This window comes from Lycorma delicatula, chromosome 6 (assembly GCF_047948215.1).
Source record: "Lycorma delicatula isolate Av1 chromosome 6, ASM4794821v1, whole genome shotgun sequence".
Taxonomy (NCBI): Eukaryota; Metazoa; Arthropoda; class Insecta; order Hemiptera; family Fulgoridae; genus Lycorma; species Lycorma delicatula.
The window spans coordinates 147,506,329-147,524,109 of NC_134460.1; the positions used below are offsets into that span (position 1 = coordinate 147,506,329).

At 30.3% G+C, this 17,781-nt stretch overlaps 1 protein-coding gene across 1 annotated transcript in view; it reads right to left on the reverse strand.

The window, feature by feature from the left end:
- Nucleotides 1-17,344, reverse strand: part of LOC142327022 (uncharacterized) — a 49,200-nt gene extending 31,856 nt beyond the window's left edge. The window contains exon 1 of the mRNA XM_075369783.1: nt 17,266-17,344. The gene's annotated coding sequence lies outside the window, so the exon portion shown is untranslated. The remainder of the gene's footprint in view (nt 1-17,265) is intronic.
- Nucleotides 17,345-17,781: the final 437 nt, after the last annotated feature.

A 17,781-nucleotide genomic window follows, 5' to 3' on the forward strand; every position in this document is an offset into this window, starting at 1 on the left:
GTAGACTATAATAATCGGTTAATAAAATGTATAAAAATAAAAATTTATCGTCGGTGGTGCTTTTTATTAAAATTTTTTTTCAAAGGATTTTAACTTACATTTATAGTTCTGTTTCCCGCGATACTAAAGAAAATAATCAGAATAAAAAAAAGAAGATATTTTGAAAAATTTAATTAAATCAATTCTCGTAACATTACATTTCCGGCTAGATAGCGCTATAGCAGATTTAAGGCTTTAGAAGGAAAAGTATTGTAATCGGTCCTATTAGTTCTATGTAAGTTGTGACATTAATTTAGTTAGTGTCAATCATTGCCGCTAATACCGCCACACCCGTGCGAATTAAATACACTATACGCGCGCGTTTTAGTTAGAATCATTCAATTAAATAAACGAAAATATATTATATTTAAATAAAATAATAAATATTTTTAATTAAGTTGTGTGTGTAAGCTGCGCATCAGAAACAGCCAACAGTTGTAGCACTTTCCCGTAACGCGGCTTTCCCTGCACGACGGGAAAGTTTTGCTACTATATTGTAAGATTTTTTATACGTTAAGTTATCCCAGAAATAAAACGCCAATTAAAGGTAACTGAAATCTACACTAAGTGTAAATAAAGAATGTTCAGTATTTTATAACAAATGAGAGGAAATCAAAATGTCAAAAAATAAAAAAAATATCCGACCGGTAAATTATTTGTTTAACGCGAGCAATAAGTACGATTTCTTTGTATAAAGTATTAGGAGAATAAAAAGATACGATATGTTATCTGCAATGTCTAATTAATACAATTTGATTGTTTTCACTACTGAATTTATTAAAAAAAAAGAAACATTTTTATAGTAATAAATTACAAAATAAAATTTAAAAAAAAATTAGGAAATTATTTATCGGTTCAAATAAATTAGTGATACAATTATCTAATAATAATTAACAATTTAATCTTTACTAGTTATAATAGTGTAATTAATTAAGCACCTATTTAATTAAAATAACAACTATAACTTTGAGGGGAAAATAAACTATGAATTACCAAGTTTCCAGTATTAAATACCAAACTATACATAATTATAACGGCTGACAGAAATAATTAATTTTCAGACTGTTTTAATCCAGCCTTGACCGAGTCATGTGGTTACGACCTACTCCGTCAACAAGTAGAAACTTATGTCACTACAACAAAATAATATAAGATTTTCTCCTATACCTGCGGATCGTTTAGTACTGCCTATTGTCATTTTATTTATTTAGTAATTCTTAAATAATCTTTTTTTTCCCCAACTAATTTGTAATTTAATTGTTTATTATGTCGATCAAAAGATGTCAATCCTTTCTTTACAATGAATTATTCAGAATAGTTATTTCGTTTTTAAATTATAAATTTAGTTTTCGTAAGTAAAAAGACACAATAATAACTGTTTTATAACGATTTTTATAAAAACCATGTTTTTTTAGGAATTGAAGATATTTTTATAGCCGATCTCCATGGCGGAGTGGTAGCATCTCGGCCTTTCATCCGTCCGAGCCTTCATTCATCCGGGCCTTTCAGGTCCCGGGTTCGGATCCCGTCAGGAATAGCATTATTCACACGCTAAAAAATTAATTTATCATCTAGTAACTGAAAGCGGACGTAAGCCTGTTTTTACTATGTAAATAAATAAATAATTATGAAAATGTTTTCAAAAAACTTTTAGCGGTATTTTTATTTCCTACGGTTTGTTAGATCATTACGTTTAACGTGAGTTACAGCACTAATTCCATCCGTCCGTTTATTTTAATTAATTTTCTTTTTATTACGAGTAACATCAATCCCACTCAAAGAATCCCTTTAATAGAAATACTTGCCCGTTATTTATAAGCCGTCATATTAAATCGAGGGATAAACTGTTACTTAAATGTACACCCAAATGAAAGTCAACAAGTACGTGTACATGTAGAGTTATTTAACCGAAAATTTAATACTACTGTTCGCAGACATAAAAAATACAAATTGGAGGTGCTTTTTTTACCGTTAGCAATTCATACCCTCCTGTTATAAAGTATTATGTGAAGTAGGAAAACCCATTTCGCCCGAGCAAATATAGAATATTTTTAAGCCCTCTTCTTTTTTTTCTCGTGTTCAAAAAAAGTAATATCGAAATCAAAATCAGTACGATATAGTCATGTCAATTTGAAATTCATTCATTCATAGCGTCCTGCAGGTCCTGTCACGTCTGCTGCACACCACCTCGATCTATTCTTTGCTAATCTCTTTGTTTCAACATGTTTCCCCTTTTTCGTAATCCCATTCATCGTTTGAAATCTCTTCCCCCTTCTTCCTTTCCTTCCATTCAGCAACTATTCTATCGCATCCGTTAATAAACCTTCTTCTCATACGATGTCGTATCCGGTTCCTTTTCCTATATTTAGTCGCATATAACGTTTTCCTGTTCTCTTCCGATTCCCATTAATACTTCTTCGTTCGTTACACGGTCCTTCTATATGACAATTATCATTCTGCGCCGCACCCGGATCTCAAAAGCCTCGATTCGTTTTTCGTCTGCTTTTGTCACCGTCCACTTTCAGCTCCATAGAGCATTACACACCAAATAAACTACTCCGATCGTCTTTTCCTTAACGCTAAGTTTAACTTTCCACACCGAAATCTTTCCTTCTTATTAAATTCTGCTAAACTTCTTGATGTTTTTGTTTTAATTTCTACCGTGCAAGTCAGGTTATCGGTTGTAAAGCTCCCTTAGAAGTGATGTTTCACCTGTTCTTAAACTTCATTTCCTACCTTAATATCTCTCTTTTCCGTTTAATACCGTACATTGTGTCTTCTTTTTGTAGATGCTCATAATCTGACTTTCAAAAGCTTCATTTAAGTTATCGAGCATTTATCTAGTTTACACGGGCTCTCCGCCAGTTCCGTCATGTCATTAGAAAAAAACGTATTCATTTTATTCTTCTTCCCCCGATATTTATTCCTCATTTCCCATTCAGACAGAATTTATTATTTCTTCCAGATATATACTAAACAGTGCCGGTGACATGCAGTATCCCTGCCTCACTTCCTTTCCGATTACTATTCTTCCTGTCATTTCGTCTGCTACACTCACTTGTATTTTCTGGTTATACTGCAAGTTTTTTATTAGGCGCCTCTCTTTCCAGTCAACTCGCTTCTTTTCCCAATTTAGCAGTAACGTTTGAGATTGATTTGCAATAAAAAAAATTTAATTAAAAAAAATAATTTTTGTTACATAGACCACAGGAGTGGAACGGACAAAATATTTTTTTAGCGGCTTGAAAGTATATCGATATAGAAAATACAAATGCAAAACTCTTTCATTAACTTTTTTTCTGAAGCATGATGTAGATAAAAAAAAAGACAATACAGTTGTTTGACTTTCCTATCGTGCGGCGAAAGCCGCGTTTCGGGAAAGTCCTACAATTGTTGGTTGTTTCTGATGCTTGGCTTACACACACAACTAAATTTAAAATATTTATCATTATATTTAAATATAATATTTTTTCGTATATTTAATTCGACGATTCTAACTAAAACTCGCGCAAATACCGTATTTAATTCGCGCCGGTGTGGCGGTACAAGCGGTGACGGTCGGCACTAACTAAACTAATGTAATTTCACAACTTACATAGAAAAAATATCAATTACAATACTTTCCCTTCTAGAGCTATAGCTCTGCTACAGCAGAACAGAAGGAATAGACAACAAACCGGTTAAATGATTGAATATAAAAAAAAAGGAAGGAGTTATATAACTCGCAAATGAAGACAGATACTCATATGAAATATGACATTTTATTTGCTGCAAAAACTTATATTTATTTTTCCATAATAGGTAGATAATAATTTAATAATAGGTATACATTTCTTCCAACAGTGGAACCGGTTTTTCATTCTGTAAATGGAGAATTTTGGTGGCTTTCCTTGATCCTCGATCTCACTGCGTCCTTCATTTCATCATCCGGGGTGAAATAAATACATTTAACAACCTCTCTTTAACTGGAGAAAGAATAAAAATCGCAGGGAGCCCCGAAGTTAGGAATAAATTAGTATTTCAACTTCATAAGAGGTGGTTACACGCGACATGTGCGCGGCCAAGCATTAACGTATTGCAGAATTATCGGCTTCGCGGATTGTCGAACACGACATTTAAGTCTTCTAATGAGTTTTAAGTCTCTATGTACCCCATAGAATTTAGTCGATCTGGTTTCGAGAAAATCGCTGCATTCACGTGCTTGGAATCGCAGGGCGCTGTCGAAAGAATTTTTTAAGAAGATTGTGTTTTGAAATTTTTTATTAGCGGACCGTATCGCCGGTATTCTACGCTCTGCCGTTTTATTCTGGATCATTATGATCTAACTGAATTTCGTCTCCCGTTAAAACATTGAAAAGGAAACAATCTCCCTCCACACTGTAACGTTTCAGAAGATGTTCGCAACAATCCTTTCGTTGTTTTTATATTCTTTTCTGTTATTCTGTGCAGCACCTACCTGGAACAGGTTCTACGGTAGCCCAGTCGTGCAATAATATGTCCTACTCGTTTTTTAGATATCCGTATCTTAATGGCGATGCGTTGGTACGTGATGCCACGGTCATTTTGAATCGATTCATCTATCTCCTGTTGATATTTCAATCGGTGAACGTTGATATAGCAGACGTACTCGACTTGATGACGATGGCGATTGTCAGAGAATGAGAGGGCGTGGGTCAACTAGTGTTGGAATTTTAGTAGCTGCCACCTGGCAGCTACTTCTAAAATTATATTACTACTAAGTCTACTACTAGTTCTAGCTACTACTAAGCGAAACGATCTGCCACGTGACAGATCGTTTCGCTTTATGCAATATTTTGTTTTCGCGTTACGTTCTAGTGTGTTCTACAACGCGGCCACCAATTTAAAATTTTAAAGAACTTATATTTATTAGTTTTTTACTTTTTAGTGCGTGATTTTCTGAAGTCAGTTTTAACATATATATATATATATATATAACTTATAAAATAAATTATATAAATACACGTTTAAGATTATTGTATTATTTATAATATTTTACAAAAGATTGGATATACTTTCAGTTCATTTAAAAATTCGTGATTTATTTTTCAAATTCAATTTAGTGAAACAAGCTGTTGTTTTTAAAAAAATTCGTTTCACCTGATTGAATTAAATATGATTCACTTTCTGTCACGACTCAGGTTTCACTACTATTTTATAAAATAAAATATGACCGTTGTTATGCCGTTTATAACAATAGTAGGACAATTATTTTAGATTAAAAACTAAAAAAAAAATTCTTGATAACTCGTCAAATAAAGTGTTAAGTGTTAAGTGAACACCAATATAAAAATATTGAAAAAAAAAAATAGTTTCACGTAAATATTTTACGAGCTTTGTCGGCTGATTCCATAACAATCAATATTACAGTAAAATAAAAAATTAGACCGAAATTTACCGAAGCGATTGTCATGCGTTGATTGCTAAAGAAAAATTGCTTTTAAATAAAAAAAAAAGGAAAATTAAACTCAAGGACACTTAAATCAAACACGCGATACTTTGCTGTTATTTACTAACATTCTTTTCGTTTACTAAAACCAAATAATAAGATAGCTTTTGTACTTATAAACTCTATAAATAATTTGTAACTTTTTTCATTTCTTTCTTTAAGGACTAGTTTTATAATAACACAAATAACGAAGCTATCCATAAATGATAAAAAATGTCATCATTTTTTGACCCCTTCTGTTTTGTATGAAGCTCTTTCAACAATTAACGTTTTGCAAATATATTTTCGGCCAAATATCTTAACTCGTTTGTACATCGTATAATAAACAAAAAAATACAAAATATTTGACGCGATATAAATTTTAATTACTGTAAAATCCAATAAAATTAACATATCAGATAGATATTTCAGTAATCAATATTTGTTATTCCCAATCATAATAACTAATTCTTACTACTGGATATATTTTCACTTTAAATTATTTTGGATTCGGAAGATTTTGACGACGAAATTACAAGTATTTTTTTTTTCTTTAATAAATATCTTTAATTCAAACGTCACCCTCAAGGTAGCTAGGATCTCGGTCTATAGATAAAACCTTCGCTAGGATAACATGAATGTACCACAGAAATTTGAAAGAGATTTGATCGGTTGATTCTCGTGTGTTGCGTGAACAAAAAACAGACAAACATCGGCTTTATTTGTAAGATTACTACATAATGAAGATTAACAGTTAATTATTTCGAAATAGGTACAAATAAAAGTTATTTTAATGAACCGTCATTAATTAAAACAAATGGAGAGACGACATTTTAATTATTATAATAACTGTAAACTAAACACTATTAACCGAAGTTAAAAAAAAGAAAGTAACACTTCAACAAACAATAAATTTACCCTTGAATTCACGCACAAAAGAGAATAAAAAAGGAACAAAAAACAAAAATACTGTAATCGTATAATCAATCATTTACCTTTAATTCTAAAAATGAACAATACGATCACCACTAATCGATCACCTGTAATAGCACTAATCAAAAGCTTATTTTAACGGTAAAATTGTTTCTCTGACGTCAAACTTTATCTTTGACGTAACGAAGAGTTTCTATTATACGTACACAACAAAACGTTTTATTTCAATGTAATTTGCAATTAAAACATTACGCCACAATTTTTTATAGTATAAAATAGATTACGTTAATAAGTAATAAGAAATAACATTTTCTTAATTTAAAAAATATTATTTAATTTTAATAAACGCTTTAAATTTAAGCTTAAAAAATTCAATTTAATTTTGATGTATTAATTAATCTTTCATTTAAAAACGTATTCATTCTGAAGAAGCAGAGATTTTTACTGAAGTACTTAAAATTGATTATAAAAAAAGAAAAAGCTTTTACTCATTGAAAAATGTTTCAACTAATTAAAAAATTATATTAGAATAATTTTATGCAGTAGATCCAAATTAATCTGAACACAGGAAATGTTTTGTTTATTTGTGTGTTACGGTTGCACTGCTTCACCACACCCATTCTTTAAGTGGTGTTATGTAAGGTTATTCTTTTTTGGTTAAATAGCAATTTTCATGTTTTGTGAAATTTTATTTTATTTTTTATTACAAAATCGTATTTTTGTTTGGTCGTATGTCTTGAATGTATAATAATCATAACTACAGTAAATAGTTCGAAAATTGTCCCGCATTATGATCATACCATACGACACAATGACAAATAGCTTCTGAGTGTGGTGTTGGACTAAAGACAGTGAATGCTATTTTAAAGTAATTTAAAGTAACTGTTTCCTTTTCATCTCAAAGGAAAGGTAAATGCGCAGTAAAAGAAAAACTTCTCCACGCAGGTTCGGTTATTAGTGAGAAAAAGTAAACATCAGCCAAAATTATCTGCTGTAGACTTAAATGGAGAATTAGCATCCAGTGGAACAGATTTACACTGACAACTGTTCGTCGCTGACTTCTTGCAGCCAAACCGAAAGCTCATCGGTCAGCTAAAACGTAGCTTTTAATACCAGCAATGTGCAAAAAAGGCTCCAGTGGGCCTAAGCATATGCTAACTAGACCAAAGAAGACCGGCAAAATGTTGTTTTCCGATGATATTTTTATGTTCAGGGGCAAAGGGTTCCGTACGTTAGAAAAGCATCAGATGAAAATACATCGACAGTTCATATGCCAGAAAAACGTTTTGAGGTTGTTTCACGTTTGAAGATTCTTGCTCGTTACTTCCAGTAGGTGGTATGTCGAAAAGCGATGGCTATATCAAGATTCTGAAGAAGATGGTTGTGACACAACTTCAAAAAAAATTTCCACAAGCAAATGAAATGTTCCAATACTATTTGGCGCCAAGCCATACTCCAAAAAAGTGAAACAATTTTAAAGAAAGACACATTGAAGCGCTTCCGTGGCCAGACAATTCCTAAAACTTAAACTCAATTGAAAGCTTTTGGGCAACAGTCAAAAAACTATCTTCAAAAATGAATTGCACCACAAGAAGCAACAATATCCTTATGGTTTCATGATAAAGAAATAAATAAAAAAATGCGTACTACAATGTTGAATCGGTACGTGAAGCGATTAAGAATAAGGGAGGACATATTAATTACTAAATATTCACAGACTGTACAGAAATTATCTTTTTTCTAAATAAAATTATTTTTATAAAGTAACATCTGCGTTCAAATTAATTTGCACGTTAATGTAAAAGTATTTAATAAAGAAATATAAAAAAACTATAAATTTCATTTTTGATGAATGGAAAGACATTCAAATGTACGAGAGGTTATCTCGAAAATAAAAACCGTTTCATTATAAAAAAAATTATTCTGAAAACTTTATAAATATATTTTGTTTTCTTAAACTACACACCTTGTACTATTTCCCTAAATAATCGCTACAAGAATTAAAACATTTATCGCAGCGATACATCAGCTTCAATATACCCTCGTCGAATTCTTTTGCCGCCAGTCCATTTAGCCACTCATTAACAGCATTTTTAATTTCATCGTCATCCGGAATCGCTTACCACTCAAAACTTCTTTCAATTTCCCAAGCTTATTTCCTTCTAATGAGAAGGAAATAAGTCCAGACTTTATGGCGGGTGATCGTAAATTTTCAATCCAAAAGTTCTCAGTAAATCACATGTAGAACCCGCAACATGTGGATGTGCATTATTCGTGCGGCAGGACGACGCAGCCGGTCAGCCGCCTACGTCGCCTATTTTAAATGTCGTGTGCCATAACTTACGTAGAGATTCGCAGTAGGCTTCTGCATTTATAGTCGTTCAATGTGGCACGAAATCGATCAGCACTTTGCCAAACCGATCCCAAAAGACTGTGGCCATCAGTTTGCGTTCAAATGGCTGAGGCTTGACCTTTGTTGGTGGTTTAGAATGATGCCATTCACTTGACTGCCGTTTTCTCTTTGGCGTGTAATGCAAAGTTCGTGTTTCATCGCCGATAACAATTGAATTAAGGAATTCATCACCTTTTTCTATGTAGCGCATCAAAAATTCCAAAGCAGATCCCATTCTTTTTTGTGACGTTCCATTAAGACGTGCGGCACCCAACGTACACAAACCTTTCTGAACCCTAAATATTCATGAACAATGCGACCGATAACAGCTCTTGAAACATCAGGAAAAACAAGGGCGGGTCGGAAATTGTTGATTTACGATTTTTTTCTGATTTCATCATCGACGTGTTTCATCATCGAACGTTCAGAACGTTCTTCATCGTACACATTAATTCTGTTATTTCTAAACCTTTCACACCATTTCGCACGTTTCTTTCATTCATTACATTCTACCGTACACAGTAACCAAATGTCTATGAATTTTAGCCGGCTTAACTTTACGATGGTTTAAAAAACGTATGACTCCACGTATTTCACAGTCAGCGGCAACATCGATTTTCCTATTCATTTTATAACATAATAAATTCACACGTTATCAAATATACGACAATGCGACAACTTACAGACAACAATGCAGTGAACATTACTAGCCATGAACGACAGGTTCGACAACCTTAAGGAGAGAAATTTCCCAGTTTTCTTTAATTTAGAGATATCCCTCGTATAATCCCGACGGTCGGGTACCACATGTTTTAACAATGAAAAATGTGACGGATCGAATTTCCGTCCGTGAATCGTTGCTACAACGGGACGAAATCGAACCTTTTTTTGAAACGGCTTGTTGCAAGCGATGAAAAACGTGTCATGTATAAGAATAATCAACGGAAAAGATAGTGGTTAAAGCAAGATAAATTTGCCCAAATGGTAGCAAAGCCAGGGTAGGGTCCAGGAAAAGTAATCATGTGTGTGTGTGTGTGGGATCGGAAAGGAATCGGTCGCTATGAGCTGCGGCCATCCGGTTAAACGATTGATTCTAACTTCTAAAGATTATGCCTAGCGATAGAGATAACGCAACCAGAACTGATAGATAGGGAAGGTGGTTCTTCCATTATGATAGCCCCAGATCCCGCACATCTTTAGTGATCTGTCGAAAATTGAGAGAGCTTGGTCGGGAAGTTTTGATGGATCCAACGTGTAGTCTTTACCTTGCAACATCAGACTACCATTTATTTTGGTATCTACAGAACTCTCTTTTCAGAAAAAGTGGACTTCAAAAAATGCTTGTGAAAATCACTTATCGCAGTTTTTCGTCTGCAAAACATAGAGGTTCTTCAATAACAAGATTAGGATTTTATGTACCTCGGGTATATATACCGAAAATAAATTCGTATTTATATTTATTTGTTACCGCTAAACTATAGTTATTCTAATGTAGTTTAATTACTGTGATTAAATTTTAAAAAAAAACAAAGAATTATAATTTGATATTCCTTTGTTTATAAGTTCCAAAATAAGTGGCCTGAGCTTTTAGTAAATAAAATTTTAAGAAATAAATGAATCGACGTTCATTGTTATTTTTATCATGCCATAAATTTATAAACTCATCAAAACTCACCGACTCTTGTTACTAATAATACTAGTTAATAATCATAATAGATATTTTAAGAGTTTAAAGGAAATAAAAATAACTTTTTTGTAGTAAAAAAAAAAAATAATTTTTTGTGTTTACAAAATTAAATATCTATTATCAGTTTCCTCGAAACAACAAATGACATGTTGAACGTCTATAATTGAGTTAAAGCAAAGAAAGCCCGAAACAGCAACTACTCTATATTCCGTTTTATTATTCTAGCTGAAATCCTGTAAAAGCTGTCGATGAAGATAATGAAATGAATTTTTATAGGGTATTAAAAAATGCCATAACGGACCGGGACTCGAATCCACAACCTCCAGGTGAAAGGCAAAGGCATTACAACTTCGTTAAATTTTTAAATAAATCAATTTCAAGTCGATAATTAAAAATTTTAAAAAGTATCCAACTCTCATTTTTGAAAGTAAGGGTGTATTGCTTCTTATTATCTCTTTGATATGGGTTGAAAACTGTTTCACCTTCATCATATATCAATTCAGAAATAATTAAAATAAAAAGAACAATAAAAAGTTATCATTTTATGAAATTTGAAATTTTTAAAGTGAAATGAATGAATTATTTTTCAAGATTTTTAACGTTATTATTTACAATTATATTTTCGCCGATAATATATACATACCACGGAGTTCGTTAGAACATTGTCGGTAAGGGGCGACAAAGTCAATAAACTACGTTTACAGTTCTAAACATGACCTAACCTAACAGTAAAGAGAAAATGGGGAAAAATAAAATAAGCAGGAAAACATTAAATGTTAGTTCAATTAGATTTGTAATAAAGAATACTTTCTAAAAATACCTCGAATTTTATTAACACAACGTTTTTTTTCCATTTGATGAACCGCAGGACTCGAGTATGTCATTTTATTCATTTTTTAATGCACCTTTACGAATCGCGCCGCTAGATAGCAGTACTTTATAGTACTAGGTAGCGTACAAAAACTTGATAATGTACTTGAAATAATAAAATTTAAAAGAAATGTACTACAACTTGTTTTAATAGTAATTGTTATGTAAATGAAAGTACTGAAGATGAAACAATTTTTTTAATTCTCATTACTTCTTAAAAAAAATTAAAAATATTAGTTTACAAGAGATTATACTAGTTTTATTAAAAAAGGAATAAATTCGATTGGTAAAATCGAACAATAAAAATTGAGGGTTTACTTACAAAGTAATAAGTGCAATATTACATCACGGATTTTCGATTCTTAAAGGTCATTATACTAGTTTTATTAAAAAGGAAAAATGTGGTATGAAGTGAATGATATGACTATCAACAAAAAAATTGGTAGTGAAATTCAATTTGTTTGTTCTAAGCCAATAAATTTTAAGAATAAATCCGTAAGATAACAATCAGTAATTCATAAAAAAAAAGATATCCAAAAAAAATTACAATGAAACTGTAAATCGTATGGTAAGATTCTCGAAGGTATCATTTCTTCCGCTCAAAAAACAAAAATTCTGTAATATAAATAAAACTGTTTTTAAAAAAAAACAATACTATCATAAAAGGTAAGACACTACATTTGTATTATCAAAATCTGTTATCAATTTGGAATTTTCTTTTTAAAAAAATACATGTTAAATAAATGTAATAGACAATAGATATATAATAATAGATAATAAACAATGTATAAGCGTTCCATATAAAAAACAAAAAAAAAAAATAAAAATTTATTACAAATCTCCTACCGGCTAGATTTCATTTATATGTAATACATATCAAATTTACAGAAATAATACAATTCTTATGATTATTAGTTGTTTAATATATGAAATCGGACCGGTAAGATATTTGTAATAAATTTATATATTTTTTTGCTTATTATGTGAAACACTTAAACATTGTTTATAATCTATTATTTTATATCTATTGTCTATTACATATATTTAACATGTATTTTCTTTTAAAAGAAAATTCTAAATTAACAGATTTTGATAATTGAAATGAAGTGTCTTACCTTGTTTGATATCAGTATCGTCTGGTTAAATCAGTTATGTTTATATTATAGAAATTTTTGTTTTTTGAGCGGGAAAAATGATATCCGCGAGACTTACTGTACGGTTTACAATTTCATTGTAATTTTTTTGGATCCATATATATATATATATATATATATATATATATATATATATTCAGAGTGATTCAAAACTATACGGCAATCTCTCGGGAGCTGATTCTATAGCTAAAAATAGGAAAAACGTTCGTATAAACGTAGGTCCGTAAACGCTTTGTCAGCGAATTACGACTAGCAAAAGATTTCGCCCGGATTTCGGTTCCCCCAGGAAAATGAAAACTTCCTGAAATTCTGGAAAGGGAAATTAAGGGGCGAATTTAGTTGTTTCTTATGATTTTTGACCTGAAAATATATAAAAATGGTTCCCAAAATTATACCATCATTAGTTTTAAAGATGTCTGACGTAAAATACAAACATTTGGGGTAAAAAATAACACGTTTTTGGGTTTAACGTAAGAAAACTTTGTTAAATGGGTAATTAAGTTGAATTTTTTTTTCACTTAGAAATTTAGAAAATTTGATTGTGAAAATATTCACGTAATACTTTAAAAAAATTGAATAAAGGATATTGAAGTTTGACTTCATTAAAAAATAAAACAGACTAAATTGTGAAGAAAAATTCAAACAATGAAAAATAAATAATAAAATAAAATGAATTCACCCCTTAGAATGACATATTTATAAATATATATATATATATATATACATTCATATATATCGTACATCGTAAATCGTATCATATACATCGTCATTCTACCAAATCGTTTAAATGAAGAAAATAATATATATACACACGCACACACACGCGCGCACACACACACACACACACACACACACACACACACACACACACACACACACACACACACACACACACAGAGTGTTTCTAAAATGGTGGGTTGGCTATACTTTTTCGGATTCTACATTTAAAACTTAACAAAAAATATCCATAGGAAAAATGGCAATTTCTCCTTCGTTTTCCCACTATTGGCTATTTTGTTATTTTTATATAACAATTTGTATCTCAAGTTCGGATAGAAATATCAAATTAATATTTGGTAAGCCTCTTGGTAATGCTAAATTACAATACTAGAATTAACGAGAAATAAAAACAATTAATATTTAATGGAATTGAACGTAAAGTAGAGGACATAAAAACAGACACAAAATTACATTTTTTTTGGCATAACTCGGTTATTTGTAAATTGATTTAAAAAAATAAAATTGCATTTTGTTCAAAATTAAAGGTTTAATATTTTAGCAAGTAAAATAAATTTTAATAAAACTAATATTTACGGAAATATAACGGATTGTAAAATAAGTATGGTCACCATTTTGTAATTTGTGAAGGTATTTAATTCCTGATTTTTTGTTAATTTTAAAACTTTATTACCAAGAGGCTTACCAAATATTAATGTGATATGTCTATCCGAACTTGAGATACAAATTGTTATATAAAAATAACAAAATAGCCAACAGTGGGAAAACGAAGGAGAATTTTCCATTTTTCCTAAGGATAGATTTTGTTTAATTTTATAGTCAGAATCCGAAAAAATATATCCAGCCCACCATTTTAGAAACACTCTGTGTGTATATATATACATAGTTTTGGAATGGCATAAAACTGAGATATAAATAAAAGTTAAATAAGTTCAACTTATTGAAATTATTTCTCTTTGAGATATAATGCCTCTTGATTACATTCCTAACAGCTTATAAGAAATTTCCAACCTCGTAGTGTGCTTAGTTGTAATCTACATCCAAAATTTTATTGTAGATTACACCTACAATCACATTTTTTCTACTCTTAAAATATAAAGCCAAGTATATCACCCATACACACTCATGAGCGTGCGCCGCGCCTGTGTGTTGTCTATAAGAAATATAAATATTAACGAGAGGAAGCAATTTTTTGATCGAGAGCTTTATTTGTTTGTAGATATAACCATAACAACCAGACGATCTACATAAACTTACTTCATCGGTAATGGTAAATAGTTGTAATATTTATCATAAACAAAAGGAAAAAAATTAGTTTTGCTTTGTTAATATACGTATTTTCGTCAAATTAGCAGAGTTTAAATCTCCGCAAACGAGAAGTAATCTAATTACTTATATTATGCGTGTGCTAGCGTACGTGAGAAACCTACGTATTTAACAGCAAGCAGAACATGAGCGCAATGTTGCGATGATCTTTTTTAAAAATATAGTTGAATTGTTAATGTAAATTTATATCTATTTAAGTCGATCTAAATAATTTTCATCGTATTAGTTTTCTGCATGTGAATTTTTCTGGATGACTAAAATACAAGCATAGGAATTATGTATAAATTAAAATTGTAAATTGTTGAGCATTCTCATCTTCTTGTATAAGTTATTATCTTAAATAAAAATGAATCAGTAATAAAGCGAGTAATTGTTTGAAAATTCTTTATTTCAACAGGACTTCCAACTTTTACTAATGCAATCAAAATTTCATGTATTAGATAAATCATTGTAACAAAATACTATAGCGAATAGTTTTGCAGTATGAAAATATGACAAAAATAGGCTTAACTTAAAAAAAAAAATTATTCATAAAAATATAATATAATATAATATATAAAAAAAAGTATATATATATATATATATATATATATATATATATATATATATATAATAATAATAATAATATTTCATAAAAAAATATTTGATATTTCCTCTGGAAGAAATAACATTTTTAAAAAGTAAACAAAATGTGGCGGAATAGTAGAGTCTCGGCCTTTCATCCGGAGATCCCAGGTTCGAATCCCGGTCAAGCACGGCATTTTTCATATGTTATAAAATTCTATTTCAATATCCCAGGAACAAGCTTCAAATTCATGTGGCGATATCTTCAAGCAAAAAATAAAAGAAGAAGAATTAACATTAAATACATTTCTAACTTCGTGATTTACCGAAAATCGCCATTATTTTGAGCAGTTTGATGATATTTTACAGTTAATGAACAATAGAAATCGTGTATATGTATGTGCATGCGTGTTTATTGATGGCAAATAGTATAATAAAAAAGAAAAAAAGAAACTTTTCTCACATAATATATAAGTTTAAGTTAAATATGTTAAAAAAAAATTACATTTTAATTTATATAATAAATACAAAAATAATAATAGTATTATGATATAACACAGACAAACAGATATAATAATTTAATTAGGATATGTAAGTTCTACGAGCAAATACCCAATAGTTCTCTATGGTTATTTGCTAGTTGTGTGTGTTGTGATTTTATATCACAACACACACACACACACACACACAAAGCTAATTATCTAATTCTACATACTTTTACTATTTATACAAAATTATTTCACTTACTCTTACGATGAACGTACAAATAAATTAATTCAATGAAAATTAATTTTACAGAGGTCTAAAGGAATTCCTTTTAAGAAAGATTAAAGAAAAACAAACCATCATAGATGGGATTATTAGACTTAGGAAAGGGATTTGATCACGTAGACTGGAATAAAATGTTCAACATTTAAAAATATTTAAGTATGGAGATAGAAGAACAATTGCTAACATTTATAGGAACCAAACTGCAACAATAATAAAAAAGGGAGACAGACAAGGATATTCTCTATCCCCGTTACCTTTTAATCTTTACATAAAACTAGCAGTTAATGATGTTAAAGAACAGTTTAGATCCGGAGTAACAGTGCAAGGTGCTAACAGTATAGGTGCTACGATTTTTCTGATGATATAGTAATTGAAGCCGAGAGTAAAAAAGATTTAGATTGTGAATTGTGAAGGCAGGCAACGTTTGGAATATGTAAAACAAATTTTTAGGGATACATAATGTAAGGGGTATACGAAATGAAACGACTGACACTAGATAGGGAATCTTGGACAACTGCATCACACCAGTCATATGACTGAAGACAAAAAAAAAAATAAAAAAGAAGTCTAAAAAATTTATTTCATGATATTCTATGTCAAAATTTTAAATAAAATGAAAACACATAATAGTATTAAACTGTAATTGTTAGCATAAAACATCAGTGTTATACATACATTTAAAATAACCAGATAAAACCGTTCATATAAATGAGTCGTATCATGTTTTGAATACAAATTTAAAAACTAAAAACATAAATAATATTTTTCTATCTTAATTTATTAAACTATACATATATAAATAAATAGAATTAGCAAATAGAAATTATTAAACCGTGCAACATTGTTATGGTTTTTCCTATTTTTTTTTTTTTTTTAAATAAAACTTTTATAGATTTTATAAAATAGATTGTTTCATTTTTTATTATTGTAACTTGAAGTTATTTTTAATAAAATGTTAAGGAATAAATTTCATTGGAAAAATGAAATATAAACTAAATTTTATGTTGCAATATTACTGTTATTTATAAAATTTTTTATCTATATTAGCTGAATAATTTTATTCGTAAAAAATATGTTTTACAAAAACCCTGTTTCTGTTGTATTTTAAATAAAAAATAAAAAATATATTTTTGAAAATACTAAGGACTAATGACCAGAATAGTAAGCTGATTTTGCGTAAAACGTAATGTATTTATCTTTTAGTACTTCAAAACGATATAAATATTAATTTATTTAATAATTATTAATAAATTAAAACTACTGTTAATTAATACTAATCGCATTTTCAGACAAAGTGCACCCAAATATTAACATTTTTTTACAAATAGTAAGCGGATAACCATACCTTAATATGTTGTAGTATAGTATATATGAAAGGGGTGGCAAGCGCGATTTTCAACTTCACAATGAATGAATGACGAGAGCTGGCGTTGCAGTGTAGTAGTGGGGGGCGAACGACAGTTTATATACCGGACCCCCATCCACAACCTACGCTTTTCTCAATGAACCGAGCGAGAGTAGGGAGTAATAATGATCGAAGCTCCTCATTGGACGCCGCGAACGACGACCTCTCTTGCGATTGGTCGTACCCCGCTCCGTCTTATATTGTAATAAGCTTAGTTTTTCGGTGTTATACAGATGATAAACCCATCCCAAACCTTTAGAGGAGAAAGATACAGAACAAGAGACGAGGAGCGGTAAAGGTGGAATTGCGGATGGAAAAACACTGGACTTAGGCAAACTGGACGCCGTCCAGTTTTGTCACAAGGTCGCAGAACACGGTCGCTGTGTAAATCTAATACATAAAATAATTTATAGGGATTTTCTTACTTAATATGTAAAATTATTTTCCTGTTCACTT